The sequence below is a fragment of the Furipterus horrens genome, unplaced genomic scaffold (genome assembly GCF_987537825.1).
Source record: "Furipterus horrens unplaced genomic scaffold, mFurHor1.1.pri manual_scaffold_12, whole genome shotgun sequence".
In the NCBI taxonomy this organism is placed as follows: Eukaryota; Metazoa; Chordata; class Mammalia; order Chiroptera; family Furipteridae; genus Furipterus; species Furipterus horrens.
Window position 1 is genome coordinate 72,437,765 of NW_028327182.1, and position 21,006 is coordinate 72,458,770.

The 21,006-nt window shown below is 45.2% G+C and overlaps 1 protein-coding gene across 2 annotated transcripts in view; it reads right to left on the minus strand.

The window, feature by feature from the left end:
* Positions 1-21,006, minus strand: part of RASA3 (RAS p21 protein activator 3) — a 121,486-nt gene that overhangs the window by 83,245 nt on the left and 17,235 nt on the right. The gene's annotated exons all lie outside the window — the stretch shown is intronic.

The following is a 21,006-nucleotide window of genomic DNA, read 5'->3' on the forward strand; positions in this document are numbered from 1 at the left end:
ATTAAGTAGAACTCTTTTTATTGATGAGAGCAAACTATGAACTACAGCTGTTTAAAATACAGAGTGATCAGCCACTAAGGAAAAAGCCAGGAAAGAAAGGGCTGCGCTAGGTCGAGTGTCTTCCTTCCACAAGCCCCTTCCTCCACACAGAAGCCCTGTGAACACAGAAGCCCATTTGGAGAGAAGGGAGGGACTTTCAAGAAAGCCTACTTGCCCAGCTAGTCCTGCAGAAAATGCCCTCAATGTCATAACTCCCTCTTTGACCCTGGGTATGTCTAGAGACCATTATCAAAACCACAATGGCTGGCATCCTCTGCTAGAAGCTCGGAGCAAGCGTGAGGGCTTGTGCAAACACCCCTGTTTACTTGTGAACTGAGTGCGAGCAGGAATGAATGAGAGATGGCTTTCAACCTGGACAGCTGGCATTCAGGTGAAGTCCACTACATGGAAGAAATGCCTCGAACATGCTATCACCTCCCAGAGTCTTCCTTGTCACCAAGTCATTGCGGTTCTAAAGATGCCTGGCCCTGGGCACCCATGGGCACCAGATCCAGTGCTAGAAAGAAAGAATAGTGAGCACCTAGCACCACATCAACAACAACCCAGGCATTTGCTGATAATACCTTTTAATATCACTCAGAGCCAACCTACCTCACTCCTGTTAAAACTGAAAAAAAGAAGAGAAAACAGCAACAACAAAAACCAAACAAAACTACAGAAGTTCCTCCAAACTCCCATCTTCACAGCTCAGTGCTGACCACTCAGCATCAAATCCACCCAGTGCAGCCACACCTTCTTTTGCATAACTCCAACAAAAACAAACATTACAGCCATGCTGGGAAATTAGCTCACTTGAAAAGATGTCCCTTTGTACACTGGCATGCCAGAGCCTCCAAAGGGCAGAGAGAAACTTGATTTGTCTGAAGTTTTTCTTTTTTAACTTCATTAATATTAGTACTTAACACTAAGTAGAACAGTAAGTTAACAGAAGTCATTCAATAACTGAGTGGATGTTTTCTGTGCTGATAAATCTTATTTCTGATGCACCAAGGTGTTTTTTAGGATTTCTAACAGTACTGGTAGTAATCTGAACACGTGATCATTTCCTGCACATGGCCCAAACATGAGACCTGCTAATCTGGGCCTCAGTTTCCCCAACTGTAAAAGAAAAGAGCTCTCCAAGGCTCCTCTAGCTCTGAGATTCTTCTAATCCAAAAGTTCCCAGAAACTTTTCTTTCTCATCAAGGAATCATCGATAGCTACCAGCTGGTAAGTAAAAAAAAAAAAACAGTCACTATTATCCTTAAACCATCTTACCATTACAACACTTCCTTCGAGAACATACCATTTTTACATGAGTTGAGCAAATGAAAGCATAGCCAATCTGGTAAGAGGCATTTGAATCTGAGCCAAGCTTCAAGTCAGTTGTTAAATGTCAAAAGAAAGATTTTCTGAAGGCTTCTGGCAGATGTGAAAGGTCATATGTGCACATTCATATGCATGCAAAGCGAAGAACCCACAGACAGGAAAGGGTAAGATATGGCTCCATGGGCTTCTCCAGACAAGCAGGAGGAGGTGAGAGGTACAAGGAGAAGCAGACACAGGTTTCCTGGAGACTGCTCCTTCCACTAGGCTGACCTTAACGGGCAGCCACAGCACACACACCAAGCCCAACATGGACCCTGCCAGTCTTCCAGTTTTGTGTCTGGAACTGATCATTTTTGCAGTGTTCGCAAATCTTTAACCTCAAAAACAGCCTGTCTTTATGGACTTTTCAGCTGTCACCTTTATGATGTGAATTAGGGCTTACCATATTTTCCTTGGAAAATTATTTTTTGCAACAAATGAGATATTTAGCTGCAAGTTCCTGTGTTTCTTAGAAGGAGAAAAAAGTACTTTATTAAAAGTCTAAGAGAGATGGTCATTGTAGAAAACACAGAACCAGGATTTTGCTCCTGTTTATTCTCTAAAGAACCTCTGAACACAAACAGCAGTAGCTGGCACTTCTCTTCAAGGTGGGGACTGTCAGGATAAAAGAGAAAGAACAGCCTTCCCTAAACAACAGATGCTTAAAAATGTGAAAATGCTGAATTATCTTGTGCTGGTATGAATGCAGTCCGATCCACACTCCTCCTACCCTACAGGCCCCCAATCTGGATTGATATAGAAACATCCTAGTTGCTATGACAATGACAACACCAGAGAGCCATCTGGTCGACCTGTGCCAACATTAATAAACCAATCAGACAAGGAGGGCTGGGAGCAGCAGTCAGCACCCCGTCCTGGGCCACATAATCTACCCAGGATCCTTACAGTTAGGGACCCTACCAAAAAGGGTCGAGAATGATGAGTTACTCCCAAGTCTCTGCTTGGAACCCCACAGTATAGAGTGCGGGTGGTTGTCCCAGCTCCCAGGGGTTGTTTCATCTCAACCATATTCAAAACAGATTTGTTTCTTCCATGTATATTATTTATGCCAAAGGCCAAATGTTGCTACCCTTCCTAACTTCATATTATAGTGCCTTTTTGTGTCACTCAGAGAAAAACCTTTCTTTTCCTACTAAGTAGAGATATTTACATAAGAATATAAAGCTGGCCCTGGTATAAAGTAAGCACCGAATTATTTGTTTTAATGAACAGATGAATAAATGACTACAGGTAGAAGAAAAGTCAACTCTGGTTTCATTCTAAAAAGCAAATAAGTAATGATTTTCATATGACTCCTCCTAATAACCACATCTCTAAATTTGCTGTTCACCAACCAGAACTGTCCATCAAATTTTATAAAGATAGCAAATTTGATGTGTGATATCATCTTTGATCAACTAATCTACTAACAGAAATAAAAGGCAGCACTTAAAAAACAGTAACACGAACAGTGCTGAAACAGCGAACCCTGATTTTGAATTGCAGGGATCAGGCAATGGGTAAGGAAAACAAAGGTAGGACCTGAAAGCGGTCATCACCCCGACTGGTAACAATTCCTGTGTATGCTCTCAGTGAACACAGCCAGAAAAAAACCAAACCCGTGGGCAGCTGTGTCTCCAGCTGGACCCGTGGGGAAGGAAGAGTCATATGTGAATGCCCATGCCTCACTGGAGGGGTCATGGGAGGTCTCAGTGCCACCCCTAGGTCCAACCCTAAATAAGAAGCCCGGTCCCTGTCTCGAAGGCTGGCTTTCCTGGAGGGCACTCAGGAACAATGCCCTCTATTTCCAGAGGGGACATGTCAGACACCAGGCACCCTAGGAGTGAATAGCGACAGCTGAAACCTAGGTCACCTCCAGCACCTAGTACGGAGGCCAGTGTGTTCTCATCAAGCCCATGGAAGAGAAGGAGGGAGGAAGGAATGAAGGAGGCATTGGGAGGAAAGGGTGAGGGGTCAGGACAAGGGCTCTAACTAACAAAGCCCCATTCTTCCTGCTGTGACCCTGGGGCCAGCACCAACAAAACTGCCTGGCAGTGCACTTACCAGATGTGCTTGAATCTACCACACATCCACACAACTATGGCACTTTGTCCTTTCCTTCTCAAGTATGGTTTTTCAACTCAACTACAGGTCAACTCATTAAATAATACGTAAACAGGTCCATGGGCCCATGCACTAGTCTCTTCCAACCCAGAGGCCTCCATGTCTGGAAGCAGATGTGAGGAAGAATGACGGCTCCTAATGTTCCCCATCTTTTATGCAGGCCTTTGGTCATTCTGATTTAGAACACACAAATGGGTCTACACATTCTGGTAGCCAACGGAGCTTATTATAACAAAATAAAAGTCTATTTCCCCAAAGAGATCAGTTTCACGATTAAAAATTCTATTTCCTTGAATATATTTTTGGCTGCCTTGCTATTTTAGTACTTGATACTAAATAGAACAAAACTCTATCAAAGAAGATGAGATTGGATTTCTAAATCAAGTTATAAACAGCCTCTGCTACTGCATACTGATGTAGAAGTCTGGGAAGCCCCATGCGGAGCTGCCTGGGCACCTGCAGCACAACACCCAGCCACCATCGCAAACACAGCAGACATCTGCTCTCGGGAAGGGAATGGTACAGGAATAGTGACTTACATTCGGGTCACATTTCCTCCAATTTCCAAAAAGGATAGGTAACATATTACAATACAGAAGACAAGTATATAATAAGGCTGTTAAACTGGAATTTTAAAGTTTAAAATACGGTAAAAGGAAGGAAAATTACATCTATCCAACGCCAACATATGTGACTTAGTGATCAATTAAGCGCTCAGTTTCCTAGTAGCTCAGGTACAAATGGAAAGATGGTGAAACACGGCAATTCCCCAGGAGGAAACACATTTCTACAGCAGTTCCATTGCTGGAAGCCTTACACAGGAGACGTTCAATGGTGGACTGGGCATGTAAGAGATGCAGAAACATGCTCCCTATGGCTACTTCTCGTTCTGTCCATCAGGAGAAGAGGGTGCAAACCCTGTGAAGAGTTCTCAGCAGAGGAGGTGGGTGCTAACTGAGGAGGAGCCACTTTCTGCTGCCCCATTTATTTCAAGGCTAGAACTCCCCATGCTCTGGACAAATTGCACCGGACATTTCCATTCTTAACACGTCATCTAACAGCCATGCCTGACCCCATCTGCCCTGTGCCTCAGCTCTTCAGAGTGCTGGTCCATCTGTCACTATGCAAGCTGCCCCTAAAGTTCCCATCTCAACCCACAAAGGGCATCTGGGGTCACCTTGAATAATGGGAATGTCTGACTGGATGGTGTGGCAGGCTGCAAGTGGGGGAGGAGATAATTCAGGGCAAAGATCTGTGGCAACTCTGCAATTAAAAAATGTAGGGCTGGCACCCACCCACCTGGCTCCCTGGGGCCCTGTGCCCCCCTGACACACACCCATGCAGCTTTGTAATTGTGATCCCCACCCCAAACTCCCCAGTCTTGTGCACGCCCTGAAGTGTCTCCTCATCCTCCCTCTTCCACTCTCCCTGCTCCACTCTGGGCTGTCCCATTAAGGTCACTTAAGCAAATGTTCCTTGAAGAGCCATGTGCCAGAGTCATTAAAATTTGCTGGAGCACCTTCAACGTCTCTCTGCTTTCACGGAATGATCAGAATTGCTACAACAGGAGTGGAGATGGGGGAAGGAGACTTCAGAAGCCTAAAGCAAGGTGCGTTTTAGGCTCCCAGACAAGGAACAAAAAGCCTAAGACACTAAGAAGAGGAAAATCATCCACTTCTCCATTTTCAGATTAATTTTACAGACAACAGCACATCCCTAGAACTATTTGTATCTTTAGTTTTAAATTAAATTCAACATATTCAATATCTAAAAACACACAAAACCTTAGCTAACTTTGCTCTTTCACTTAAAATCTGTTATTTTCCCTTTGGGGAAAAAAATGCATGCTCTATTCTCTGGTGCTTTTCCAATTAGGCTGGAGATGAAAAGAATATTCTTGACAATAACTCAATCTTGAAATAAAAACTGTAAAATTAAGTCAAGAAAAGAAAAAAAAGACACCACTAGCTTTGTTTTACTTTTAAAATGTCGTGTTGTATGGGTATTTTTAATTCCTTAGAAACTAAAATTTTGTGTTTATAAAATAATTTTTTTTACCTAATGCTGTATTTTCTATACAATGGCTCTTAAGACCAGAGAAGAGTAAGCAGGCTGTCAACAATGCAGGTATTTGTTGTTAAGGTGTGGGTATTATGGAAACTTCTGGAAGAGTGAGTACCCCTAGAAACTACAAGCTCTCCCCAGTAGGCCCTGGGCCATCCTCAGAGCAAGACTCACAGGCAGGAAGGCCACCTCCACATGGATCCCTGCACACCTGGACAGTAAACAAGAGGTGCCAGTAAGCGCAGACCCCACATGACAGCACAGTCCACGGGATGCCGCCAGGGCCACCAGGAACCTCACACTCTCCCACCTCCAGAGGACTGATAACAACGTAACCCAAAGAAGACCCAGGAAAAGGGCAGAATGCCTGGGTGAACGCCTGAGTGAACACCTTGGAAATTGCCCCGGAGAACCCCTGGCCAATACCTGGACTAACACCTGGCGAACACTGGGGAGTGGACATTGGTCCCACATGGCCACACCCATAGCTGGCTGTTTTCTCCTAGTGAGGTATTAAACATTTGTTTATATGTGCACGTGGTCTGTGTACATGTGTGTTCTGACTGATGTTTTTTTAACAGCTTCATTAAGATAGGATCAGCATACCATAAAATTCACCCATTGGAAGTGTACAATTCAGTGTTTTTTAGTATATTCACAGGGTTGTGCAACTATCACCACAATCAATGTCAGAAGATTTTTCTACCCCCTAAAACAAACCCGGACCTACTTACTGTCACATCCCCTTTCTCCTCTCCCCAGGCCCTGGCAACCACTGATTTGTCTATTCTGGATATTTCATATAAACAAAATCATAGAATACACAACCTTTCGAGCCTGACTTCTTTCACTCAGCATAACGTTTTCAAGGTTCATACCCACCACAGCATGTGCTGGGACTTGCTTGGTTCCTTTCACAGCTGAATAATATTCCATGTAGCATGATCTGTTTATTCATCCTTCAATTGATGGACATTTGGGTTGCTTCCAACTTTTGGCTATTGTGAAGAATGCTGCTATGATATTTGTGTACAAATGTTTGTATGAATGTATGTGTTGAATTCTCTTGGTTTTATATATATGAGAGAGTAGAATTGCTGAGTAATATGGTAACATTGTGTTTAACTGTTTGAGGAACTTCCAACATGTTCCCCATAGCGGCTGCACCATTTTACATTCCCACCAGCACTGTACGAAATTTCCAACTTCTCTACATCTTCACTGACACTGACTGTTGTCCAGCTTTTGAATTATACCTTTACTTTGCAATCAGAAAAATGCCGGTTTTCTTTTTTTTATGATGGCAAAATGGGGGGGGGGGGGGTGTTGTGGCAACAGTTTTATTAAGACAGTAAATATTTTTGACACATGGCCAGGCACATGGAGCCTGGGAAGCCCATAGATTCCATTTCTATATGAAACTGTCTCCAGAGCACAGATGGAAGTTCATTCCACACTGCATCAGGCCGAGGATACATCAGTTTGGGTTTCACGTCCCATTTCTGACCAGAGGAGTGACCTCCCCAGTCCCTATCCCAGCATGAGAGTCTAGGTTTATACTGCCCACGTCCAAGCACTGGCTTTGAAAACACAAAGAGAAAAACACATCACTTAGAGAGCCAGACTCGACAAGCAGGCGTGCATAAGTGCGAGGGCATCTCTGCTGGAAGCTCGGGCACTAACCACACACAAAAATGAAATCCATCTGCTTCCTCTCCGCTCACCAGAGCTGGCTCTGAGTCATGGGGAGAGAAAAGAAAGCCAGTTCCCTTTTCTAGAGAAAACTGCAGAGGTTCCAGAGACCTGATCTATAATTCCGCTCAGAGTTTGAAACTGTTGTGATATACATGGATTTTTGTTGTTGTTATTGTTCAGTAGTACCAGTAATGCATGGTAGGAAACTGCCAGATGTAGGAGTCCAAGATTAAACATTAGAAGTCTCTCTGTAGCCCCATGCCCAGCCATACACTCAATCTCTAGAAATAGCCTTGTTTACTAATTTGTTTCTTAGTTCTTTGAGCAAGCATGATAAATTTAAGAGCATCCCTGAGAGTTCTTAATTTATCAATTTAAACTCAAGTGTCAACTCCCTGCTATGAAAGACCAAGAACTGAAAGCTATATACATCTCCCACCCCTACCTCCCAATTTCTGTTGCTAGACTATTTTTACACTGTCTTACCTATTTTCTTTACAAGTTGATTCTAAATCTTTTAGCCCCACTAGATATCATTTACAACATCGGGATTATGCAGCTATTTGCTGTGATTGCGCCCCGGTCAGCAGGCCCGCCGAGCACAGAGGTTCAGTGTGGCCACTTCTCCCACAGCTAAAGCATTCTGGCCTCTTTCTTGCCATACCTGGCCACCACCGCTTCTCACACCCTGTCACCCTTTGTTTCATTCCTTTTTCGTTTGGCCTGGGCACCTCCTCCAGTTACTTTGTTGTGCAGTGCAAGGAGGGTGCACCTTTGCCAGCCCAAATGTCCTTATAGTTTGACAGTGTATATTCAGGATTCAAATCAACTTTAAGGCACTGTTCCATTTGTCAGAGCTCTTTCAAACATTAAATGGTCCAAATATAGGTTCCAGCCTGCAGCCTCCTTCACAGGCAACAATGCCAGGAGTTTCTGGTTCCTCTTGGAGGTTTGAGAAGCAAATACAAGCTAATGTTATTATATAAGTGGCAGCATATACTTCTTAAAGTTGGTATTAATAATACACTTTGAGATTATCAGTACATTAAAAATTTCCTCCTGTTTTTTGGGCTGCACAGATTTCCTTTACATGAACACGGTTTATTTAAATGTCCCAAAGAATGAGAATTTCAGTTATCGTCAGTGTTGAGCTAGTACCAAGAATGCAGCAACAAATAACCTTAGAGAGATTCCGTTTATGCTTGAGAAACAATAAACTCCTAGTATCAGAATTTCTGGCACAAAGGATAATCTGTAATTTTCATACAAATTTCATGTTGTCAAAGAGCTCTCCGTAGTAGCAATTTGCATTCCCACCACTGTGTTTGAAAATGCCATTTTCCTATACCCTTGCTAGTACTGAGCTATCAAAACTATGGATCTTTGCTAATCTGATAGGTGAAAAATTGTGTGTGTGTCTATGTGTTTTGCACTTCATGTAATAAATGATTACATGAAGGATTACAAAAAGGATTCTTTTTAAAGGATCTAATTTAATTCTATTTATTTTGGCGTTGAAGCCATGCTCAAGACACCTGCACAGCTTTTCCTTCCTCTGTTTTCCCTACAAAAAGGTCCCCACAAACCAGCCCTGACAGAGACTGGGCACACACCATTCTGATGGAATCCATGAAAACAAACTGTAGGGAAACTAAAATCATCTTTGCTGTCAAATCTGATTTTTCAAATCATGTTGAATCTACTACTTCTAACTCTAAAATATCCAGCGGTACACAGACTTATGGGGCTAAGGCTCGGCTTGGCCAGGTGCCTGTCCCAGGACCCCAGGCAGCCCAGATGCTGCGGCGTTCTCCCCACTCTCCAACCAGAGTTGCCCTGGTGAAGGTGAAGGCCAAGGACCTCATCATGACCAGTTTAGTGACTGGCTGTCACCACAGCAGTGCAGGTTCCTGGATTCTAACAGAAAAAAATCCTTCATAGTTTGTATTAAGTGCTTTTCTAAGGTCAAGGAAGGAAGACGATCTACAAAATATCAAATTTGTGGAAAGTCATGTGTACTGCTGCCTAAGCCCACTGACTGGTCTTGATGTGTAAAATAGGACGCCTGACTTGGCCAAAGACAACCGTTCCCAATGTGTGGCTGGAAAAAGAGGCTTCTCTTTCAAGACCCAAATTTATTTTCAGGAAACAATCAACATACGATTTCACCCTGCTCTTTTCCATCCTGTATATTTTGACTACTTTAGCTTTTCTTTCTTTTTCCCACACCATTCTCTCAAAGAGTCCTGACTTGAACTTGAGAAAGAAAATTTCTTAGATATTAACAAAAGAATAGAAAAATCATTTTCTTCCTCACCAAATCAGAGTCTGCCATTAACATATCTAGTGCAAAACACAGTCCCTGGAAAGAGTTTTAAATGGATGGCGTTCCTTTGTTCATTCACCTCTGACCTGAAAGGGAAACTGCCCAAATATTATACTTCCAGATACACTGTGGACTATTCCAGTTCCATGACTAAAACAAGATCTCACATGGAATTAGATGTCTTTCATACACTCTTCTGAGGCTAAAGGGGACTCAGATAGGCCTTCCTGACCAAAGCTTGAAATTTCTGTTTAACAATTATTATCTTTGCAGTTGGTTAAATACACATCATATTCAGTTTTTCGAGCAGTCCGTATTGCATAGTCAGGGCTGCTTTGACTCCTCCTGGGGGAGAGACTCAAGAGTGAAGGCAGTAATGTAATGACATGGCCAGCTTAATGCAAGCCCATTTGCTCATATGACTTCACACTTAAGTAAATGTAACATCTGTGACGATGCTCGTGTGTAATAAGCTGATTACTTACTGTGCGTGTGTGGCATGTATTAAGATGTATGTACATAACATGCCTGTTCCTGTTCACACATGGGCAGGTGCTCCTCCTCCCCGCATCTATGGGGAAGAGGCATGTGTATAACACACCTGTTATTGCTCCTCTGTAAGGAAAGCCAACATTTACTGAAACCCTGGTAATACTCTAACTTTCATTTGCAGAAAGCAGCCAGAAGTGAGATGACAGTCACAAAATGCTGGTGACAAACAACAGGGACCCAGTCACCATGACAGTGGCAAAGCCCAGAGGAATGGAGTGCTCAGGACTGGAGGCAAGCACCAATGACCTCCAGAGCTCAGGACAGTGCCCTCCCTACAGGCCACAATCACCAGGATGGCTAACTCCTTTATTCCAACAGCCAACAGGAGAAGCACTGTGATATGAAGAGAAACAGGTAAAGACTCTCAAGGTGTGAGAACAAAGATCTGCAACACTACAAAGACTGTATAAGATGGTTACCAACAGAAAGGAGTAACAGATGTGCAAACCACACATCTGATAAGTATTCTTGTATCCAAAACATATAGAGAGCTCCTACAACTCAATAAAAAGACAAATAACCTGATTCAAAAGGAACTGATAAGACATTTCTCCAAAGATATACAAACTGCCAACACACGTAATGGAATAATGGAAGAATGCTCACTATTACGTGTCATTACGGAAAAGCAAATCAAAAGCACAATGAGATACCATTTCACACCACAAGGACAGCTAGAACTTCTTCTTAAGGAAAATAGCAAGTGTTGGTGAGAATGTAGAGAAAATGGGACGCTGGTAGGAATGTAAAATGGTGCAGCCACTATGGAAAACCATTTGGTGGTTCTGCGAAGAGTTAAACAGTTACCACATGGCCCAGCAATCCCACTCCTAGGTATATACTCAAAAGAACCAAAAATAGGTGTTCGACAAAAACGTGTACGTGAATGCTCCTAACAGCTTCACTGCCAGGAGCAAGCACCTAAAGATGAAGGAAAACTGTCATATGGACAATTTTAGGAAGAGCAGGGGCCAGGTGAGTGTCTGTGTCCTGCACTAGCCCAGGCTAGAGCCAGGGGCCTAGAAGGATGCTCATAGGAGCCCAGGCCCCTGCCCTGAGGAGCTGCAGATTAACTATGCACATGCCAGGTGAAAACTGTCCTTAGAGACTGGGCACAGAATGGTGTGGCAAGAGCTAGTTCTGGCTGGGAAGGCAAAGGCTTCACAGAAAATGTGACCATGCTGCAGGGAATGAGAGCGACAAAGGAAGGGCAGGTGAGGAGGAAGCTTAGATCCAGAGGAGACATGAAACCCCATGAAATGTTCCAGAAGGCGGGCTTTCTCGCAATTGAGCCCGGCAGGGAGAGACAGGCAGCTGGAAGGCACAGGGGTGGACAAGAGGCAGGACGTTCAGAGGGATTTAAAGAATGAAATAATAAAAGCTTTAAAATTATTTCTAATGGGCCCTGGCTTGTATGGTTCAGTGGACTGAGGGCCAGCCTGCGAACCAAAGAGTCATGGGTTCGATTCTCAGTCAGGGCACATGCCTGGGTTGTGGGCCAGGTCCCCAGTTGGCGGCACGTGAGAAGCAACCACACATTGATGCTTCTCTCCCTCTCTTTCTCCCTTCCTTTCCCCCCTCTCTAAAAATAAATAAATATTTTAAAAAATTATTTCTAATGGGATATTGGCTATTCTCTTAGCTGTGAGTCTTATGAAGAAGAGGAAAAAAGTCTAGCACATTTGAATGGAGTATATTGGGCATGGCTTGGACCTCAGACCAACATCCCATGCTGAGTGACCCCACCTTCCCCCTGTGGCCTAAAATAAGGCTGTCTCAAATCTGGCACCAACACACTCACACACACACACACACACATACACACATACACACTCTCAAATATGACACCAACACACTCTCATACACACACACTCAAATATGACACCAACACACTCACACACACACTCAAATCTGGCACCAACACACTCACACATACATACACTCAAATCTGGCACCAACACACACACACACACACACCAGCAGCCCCTTGGTGCTAACAGGATCTCACACAGGAAGTCAGAGTTCTCTTTGCTACCTGAAACTCCAAAATTATTTTTAACATCACTATTGGTCTAATTAGACAAGAAACACTGCCAAGTTTACAAGCTGGCTGCATTTGAAGAACACGGACAATTACAGATGAGACCTAAGCACAGAATGTTTTTTAAACTTTGCTGAAATAAGGAAGAAATGAAAAAGTGAATAAAAGAACTTGCAGGAGACTCCACTCTGATTTCATCTCTCCATTCAGATCACCTTTTGGGAGAGGGAGCAGGCCAGCCAGATCACTCGTATGGAACTTCCATGGTGCTGTCCACTCCCCTCTCCATGCCTCATCCCATCCCGGCCCGTCCTGTCCCTGTCCCTCCTACCCTTCTCTCTCTCCCCTACTTATTCCCTCCTCCTCCCATCCTTCTTCCCTTTTCTCTCCCCTCCTCCTCCTCCCCCCTCCCTCCTCCCTTCACCTCTTTCCTCTCACCCCTTTGTGAGATGTGTCCAGCCATCTTATCTTTAAAAACAAAGAGCTGTGGAGAGTTCCTACACCCAGCATATCTGAAGGAGTGAAGGATCCTTCACTCACTGATCAGACGCACCAAATCCCAGCACCAAATCCCCAACAACCACATTCGCAGACTTCACCAGGCAAAGCCACTGCTTTAGGCCCCCCCACACTACATATTTCACAGCTGGAGAACTGGGCTCAGGGTAGTTAAACAGCTGGCCTAGAGTCACCAGCTGGGTGGTAGAGGCAGAAGCAGAATTTGAACCCAGCGGGTCATCTGCACTCCTCACCACACTGCAGGCATCTTGGTCAGAAGTCGTATGTGTTTCCAAGATACAGGACTATTCTGTGCTTCGTGCTTCGGGTGCTATTCTGAGATGGACCTGAGCCTGAAAGGGCCCTTCATGCACAAAGGCACTTAACTTCCTTCTGCAAGGGGACAAGGCTTCCTCACAGAGTGTCTGATTCCTCTGAAAATGGTCCATTCTCTGGGAGGTGGAGGCTCTTCCTCAGGGACCCAGACACAGGGTGTGGGTCTTCCAGAATCGGGGTCCTGATGCAAACGATTCTGACTGCATAGACTCACCAAGACTGAGGGTCCCACAGACCCCTGGGCTGGCCTGAGGGAGACAAGCCCACAGCAGCATCCTGCACTGTGGGTCACAGCAACCTGCATGATGCGCCCCTTCCTGGCCCTCACGCCCACTGCCCTGAGCACCAACCAGTGTGCTGACACCTCTCCTTTCCAGGGAGCCATGCATCACACTTCAGGGTCTGGGAAGTGTGGAATCCCTTTGAGTGACCGAGTTGAGATCCCACAAAAGAAGCAAACAGCAAAAGGCAAGTCTGTGTACCAACTTCACACAGAAAGTGTGCACTGCTCTGGGTTCTCCAGGGGTAGACAGCACAGCCCAGAGCAGGGACCAGAGTCACCAGGGTCCACCTGCAGCGTCCTCCCGTTGGAGCAAGAGCAATGCACAGGGAGCCAACGACAAATCCACCTGCTGTCAGTGTTGTGGTGGCCTTTGGGAAAAAGAGAAGTGGGTCTGCCAGCTCTCTGATGCGACAATACTTAAGGTTTCCACAAGATCCTCTGAGGGATGTGCACCTATTTGCCTGGCACCTACTGGACTTTGGGTCAAGTGGACACTCTTAGAGAAGCCTTGACTGGTGTGGGAGGTGAATCCCCAAAGAATCCAGCATCCTCTTTTGGGGTAGTTCTAGTCTGACCAAAGTGCAAGGGTCTGAAAGGCTCAAAGGCACAATAAATGCACTGAGAATCCCAGAAGCACGCTGTATCTATTCCAGATACCTCCGTTCTCCAAAGGAACCTGCAGGCTGGCTCATGGCCTGTGGGACAGAGCCCTAGAGAGCTCCTGCCATAGAGGCAGGGGTCCTCAATGCAGCCAAACCTTAGGATGGACCTGTGTTGCCCAAGGTCACCCAACACACACAGGCAGAGCACCCCTCCGCAAGGTGCTGCTGGAATCAACAAGCCCAGCACAGGTCACGAAACTCCACAAGAAGGCCTACGCCCCTGGGTTGTTTTCACGTGAACCTTCAGCCAGAAGAAACAGGACTCTCTGCCTGACCCTGGTCCTCTGCGGGTAACAACCAAGGGCACCGGCCCCCAGCCCAATGATCTGGCCCGACTTCAGTGAACCCAGCCACAAAGACAGTCTCTAATCTGCTATCTCCAATGAGAACCACAAACCAAAGCCTGCTCTGGCCACTGGATTTGAGTTTTGATGGCAATTTTAGAATAGGAGGAAACTATAAAATTAAATTCTGGTTTTTCCTCTCTTATTTATTACTGTAAAAGACTGCCCGAGAGAAAGATCAGATTCTAAGTGCAAAGAGACTGCCAAGTGTTGGTTGGTTCTGGTAACTTCCTCCTCAGTGCTAATGTCACGATCACTAGCAAACACAGAAATGTATCCAGGTCACCAGCATCCTCTCCAATTCAGTGGCCACTGCACTGACCAGCCCTTGCCTGTCCCCACTACTCAAACACCAAGACCCCATGGACAGCACATGCCACCCCACCCAGGGCAGGCAACTCCTGCCTCGCAGACCTTATAAAAGGGGACCTCCCAACCCAAAGCTGAAGGAAGACGGACCCCAGCTGCATCCCCAGCAGGTCACACTTGTGACAAGCACAGCTGTCCCACCACCCGAGGCAGGCTCACCTTTGGAGCCTGTATACTTAGCAAGTGGCAGGTTTATTTATAACATCAGTTGAGTATCTCAGAGCACAGAGAACAGGTGCTGGCGAGCTGGCACTTCCGACCTTCAGGAGAAGTGCCCAGTGCAAGGGGCTGCTGGGGAAAGAGGCTCTGGAGCCCCTCAGACAAGAGTGGCACTGCCCCCAGCAGTCCCCTGCCTTCCACATGGGGACAAAGACCTCTCCTCACTAGCCTCCCACTTCCCCACAGGGACACCATCACATCAAGGGGTAAAGGCAGACAAAACAGATATTCATTCACCTTCCACATTTTCAGTGGCCTGCAGCTTGACAGTGTGGCACCTACTTTTTGTTACCAGAGTCACACGTGTACAGGAAAAATGAAAGAAGCACCCACCCAACTCCAGATTACTCTTCTGTCCTCCCCTAATGCCTGGTTATGACTTCCCAAGTTGCCACTTCTCAATCTTTAAAAAAAAATTTTTTTTAACCATGAATAAATCAATATCTAGGTCTTCTAGGGAAATGAGTCATAAAACAAAGACTTTTGAATGGTCAATGTTTATTATAACAATATGTTCTTTCTAAAAAAAAAAAAGGAAATAATTAACCATTCAGCAATGGGAGATTCCAACAGAGAGAGGCTCTTCAGTCCCACTAGACCAGGATGTGGGGTCCAAATTGTGACACATTTTACAATGTCACTTATTTCTGGGCATACAGTAGGTACATAATCCACAGAGACTGAATGATATGCAGAGTTCCTTTTAGAAATCTCTGTTTAAAATTAAGTTTTATAAGGAAACTATTTTTTCCTTTATCCATTTTTAAATGTTTTTAATTACAAAAGGAATATATATTCATTGCAACCAGTAGCCCTCTGTAAGTACAGTATACAGAAGAAGTTAGTCATCTTTCCCTCCCTTCAGCTAGCCCCACACCTGTGTGCTATGACCTCTGCTGACTGTTTGCTGCAGATACTTGCAGACCTTTCTATGATCTTACAGCCATATAAGGAATAAACACATTGCTATGCAGGAGGGGGAGTTCTGAAATTGTTTACTAAAATAGGATCATACTGTTTATGACTCTTCAACTAGCTTTCTTTTCTTAACATATGATAGATAAATGTTACTACCTGTGGATTTATCTCAGTCCATTTTAGGAATGACAGTGTTCCATGGGATGGCGGCACCAACACAGATGTATCTCAACCTGCAGGCACCAAGTTCAAGCTGCTGTTGCCACCTGGCAGCCTGGGGCACTCGGACTCCCCCACACCTCAGCTACTTGTCTCTCTGATGGGGACTAAAGCAGAGATACTCGCAGGGATGAGGGCACACATAGCCACAGAGAATTGTCACTGAGGTGGGGTCTGTACTTCCCTGCTCTTGTTCCTGGCACCGGGCCTGGTGGCACAACCTGCATTTTCTCTTCTGTCACTTCACGGCCTATGTGCCCCTGGAGGGTAGGTTTGTAGTAGTGTGATTGGCCAGGGTCTACTGTGAGCAGATTGGTCATGAACATGTGTCAGAGACATTGCCTTCAGTGTGCCATTTGTCATTTAGTGTCTCCTGCCGTGCAGAAATTTAAAATTTTTATTTAAATTATATTTTATTGTTTATGCTATTACAGTTGTCCCCACCTTTTCCCCCTTTGCCCACCTCTAGAAATTTTAAGTTCTTACATAATCAACTCTGTCATCGTTTTCTCTTTAGCTTTTTAGTGTCCTAATTACTTAGGAAGTTCTCCTACGTTCCAGAGGTTATTCGCAATATTCTCCAAAATATTCCTGATGTTTTTGTTTTAGTTTTTCACACTGTAAGCTTTATTCTGTACAAATCTGTTTTATGTGGTATGAGTTAGGGTGTCATTTCTTTCAAGACAATCAATTAAGCCAACTCTATTTATTAAATATACCACCCTTTCCACAGTAAACTAAAATGCCATCTTTATAATAAATTATGTTCTTGGGTATATTTTGACTCACTTCTAAATCCTCTATTATACATTTTGTCTATTAGAAACCTAAGAATATACTGCTTAACATTTTAAAAAGTTAACTGTATATATTAAAGTGTGAAATAAATGTAGCAAACACCTACTTAATAATTCTATCACATGTTACTCTCCAAGTTATGATCATATTTCCAGCCATGAACATATGTTCAAAGCAGACACCTAGCACTTTTACCTTTTGAATCATTTTTTCAGGTTTAAATTCTAGTTACAGTTAATAAACCAACATTGAAAGTCCACATTTATTCTTTAACTTATTGTCATTTAAATTTAAACTGTCCACCACTGCTACTTGATTAAAACACATAACTAAAGAAAGTTCTCTAGTCAAATTTGGGCTTGTCCCACTTTTTCTGTCAGCCATTTAGAGTTTGGGAGCTAAAATTTTACCTAAGAAAACTTGCTCACTTCAGCTTCATCTTGGGTTTTTATCCTCCATGAGACTGTTCTCTTTTCCTACCACTTCTATTTTTAGCTTCCCAGAATCTGAGCCGTTGGCTGGTCTAGACTGCTTGTTATTCAATCAAGGGCTAATTCACAATTTTTCATGAATTAAAATAAGTTGAATTCCTAGAAAATCCCCGTCCTAATCTCTAGCACTATGTCTAAGAACTATAGAGTATTTGGTGTTGAGAGCTTTAGTCAGCCCTTCCCTGCCAGAACCCTGACAAAGTGGCAGCCGTGCACGGCCTGAGATAAGAGAACCAGGAGGCAGAGAAATGGAGGTCAAGCCACACAGGGAGATGGGGGACAAAGGCTGTGAGGTCGGATGGCAAAGGGCAGGGGTCGTGGAAGTTGGAGGCACAAGGGCAGAGGGAACGTTCCAGATGGCTTGCACAGTGGCCTGAATTAGAAACACAGGAAACGGCTAACCACTTGTGTGTGTGTGTGTGTGTGTGCGCGCAGTAAAATGACTGACTAGAACATCTGAAATACAATAAAAGGAGGAAAGATGACACATAAGCCTATGTACAGCCTGAGCATAGCCTCTCATGCCCTGTCTTTTTCTGATAGTTTTGACACACTGGTGATCAGCAGATATAACACTTGTATACTGCCTTCTTATAACGTGATTCCATGGGTTTAACTTTCCACCCTCATAACCTGCTCTTTCAATGTCAGGATCTCATGCCAAGATGAAGTGTGCAATACTGTCTCTTTGCACACGCACATTTATGCTCCTCCAGGCCCAAGCTCCTTCTCCCCCTGGGGCCAGGGCTGCACCACCCACAACCTGGACATCCGCCATGACCTGGGAAGGCGGCCAAGCCTCCTTGGAGCTCCTCCACGAGGTTCTTGTGGCAGCTCCGCTCCCAGTTGAAAGGGCGTCCTGGCCCACCACCACCCACATCCCAATCCTCCCAGGAAGCTCAAAGCCGCCTGGATCAGAGGGTGAGCGAAGGCAGAATGAACTGCAGGGCCACCTGAGAGGTGCTCAAATTACCGCTGAGCTTTCCAGAATGGAGCCAAGCATGGTTCTCTCCAAACTAGAGACTAATGCAGGTGGCCCAGCACCTAGCCAAGCTGCCCTCCACTGCTGTTATCTCAGCTCAGGTATGAGCCTCTCGGTAAACCTCAGTTTCTCCATCAGTAAAATAGGGGTGACACAGCCTATAAAACGCTGAGCGTGGTTCCTGACACACTCACAGAGTAAGCAGTCCACAATGACCATTCAGAGTCTTTTTATTCCTGCTCAACCCCCACGACCCACGTGAGTGTTTAAACCACTGATGTTAGGATCAGGAACCAGTCACTGTCATCACCATAAGCTTTCTTGGTGACAGGACACAACAGGGAGTAACACCTACTGACTGTACACGATCGAAGTGACTACAGAGGTGTTGGTCTATCAGCAATACAGCCTTGCTCTGGGGGCGGGGATCCACAGAGAGGTACGTCAATGATTTCCCCGAACCAATAACAGCTCTTTGGCTTAAGTTATTCTGAACTGTCCCAAAATGTCCCTGTAGTAAATCTCTCCACAAAAATCTGATTCCACTAAATTATCAAAGTAAATATTCAACTTATCACTGAGAGGTATAGCAAAATAACAGAACTGGCAGCAAACGCAGACGTCACCTAATTCGGTTTAGAACTGAGGAGGAGGAGGCCACCAGGAACACAATGGGCAAGGGGCTTCGTGGTGGGTTAGGGCCAAGCCAGAGCCAGAGCCAGAAGTGCTGCCCACCTCCTTTTGCCTACAACCTTCAACGGGATCAAAATCCCAAGCGTTTCCCAGGGAGAACTTTTCTGAGAAACTGTCAATTCTTCAGGTCAGACAAGGGCAGCACGAAGCCGGGCCTGACAAATGAGTTCTCAGAATCTTCCTCGGTCGTGGGACATGCAGACAGCTTTATTTCAGCCCAAACCTCTGGCTCTGTGGTCTCATCTTGAGAAAAGCGTAAACAGCACTGAGCATTGCCATGTTTGTTCCCTTCACGTGTTTAGCTCAATCACAGTTTTGCGCTTGTTCTTGCCAATCAACACCAGGACTCCGTCCAAGCATGTGGAACCCTGTTCACAGCCTCCCCTTGTCTCCAACATCAGTTCTAAGGCTCAACTCCAGCGTACACCCCAGTCACATTTAGATAGTCCCAAACCAAGGACAGCTCAAGAATATAAGGATAAAATCCACCAACATTTATGTGGCACATGTCACGGGCATGTTATATCCATGATTCTGTTCAATCTTCTCCAAGGTAGGGCAGCTGTGTGTCCAGGCTGAGAGGCTAAGTTATTGTTTTCTCAAGGCAAACAACTAGTCAACATCAAAGCTAAAACTGAACCTGGGACCAACTGACTTTAAATTTGTCCTTCTAACATTGCACTAAGGTCTTGCACAATCACGTGTGAAGCTGAGGCCAGGCCCTCAAATCTCTACATGCCATCATGCAGAGTTTTGAGGGCAGCCGGATCCCCACGCCGAGGAGAGAGTGGTGCTTGTTGATAAGGGGTTTTAAGCATTGCACTGACAGCTTTAGATCCACACGGGACGTTTGCACTCAGCATCCTCGCAGCAGGTACCCCATGAATGTGCCCTGTGTCTTAGCCACTCAGACATAGTGACAGTCCAGTCTTGCCTGCAGAAAGGGGGTATCTGGGGTTTACCCATACAAAAGGCATCCGATGTGGAATTGTAATTTTTCATACTCTAACTTTGCTTTTCTGTGTTCCTCAAATATCTTTTTCCTTGAAAATGTTTGCTTTTACACACACACACACACACACACACACCACAGCATCCAAAAGATGCAAAGCAACAGTTGCTGGCAATTGTCAGGGGGTGAGAATGAAAAGCATGTGAGTCAGAGACGCTTTCAGAAAAACATGAGGGAAGAGAAGGAGGGTGACAGACCCTAAAACCCACTGACCTTCCTCCTCTTCTTCTCAACCTTAGCAGATATTAATAATCCCCCAGGGTCAGGGGGGGGCTTTGAAAGTTTGTGAGCACCCCAGTCCAGACCCACGGAACCAGGCCCTCAGTGGGTGGACCAGGCACTGGGTTGTTTCAAAGTTTTCCAGGGGACTGGGATGTGCACCCAGCCTGAGCACCACTAGCAGGCTGGCTCACAGAGGCGCCTCTGCTGGGTCAGGGAGACAGAGGTGGACACTGGCATCCGGGGCTGCCATGCTGGGTAGGGGATACCGCAGCACTTTTTGCACATCAATACCCCAGAACATGTCTGAGTGTGACTCTCACTACAAGGCGGTCAGCAGGCTGTCAGGGCGGGCAGCATTAGCCTTTGCCCAGCACAGCGTGTGGCACATCGACTCAATCAGTCAGCCCCACATGCCCCTGAAGAGGCCTGGATAGGACCTCACCGCACAGGGACATACAACAAGCTGACCCCTGGTTGATGCCTGTTTGGGGAGCATGAATCCACCCTAAAAGACTCATCAGCCACCAGGGCTAAGGGGAGAGATTCTGGCACTGAGACTCTGAAGGCAGGGCTGTACCAACGCTTCCACTGTGCGATCCTGTAGGAGAGGTCAAGCTGACCTACATCATCATTCACGGCTGCTCAGGGTAAAACAATTAAAACTACATTACAGCACAGCAAGTTGTTGACGCCACAAACAAGCTGCAGACACAATTCTAGCAGCTGCTGTGTTTAGGAAAGAAGCATCACA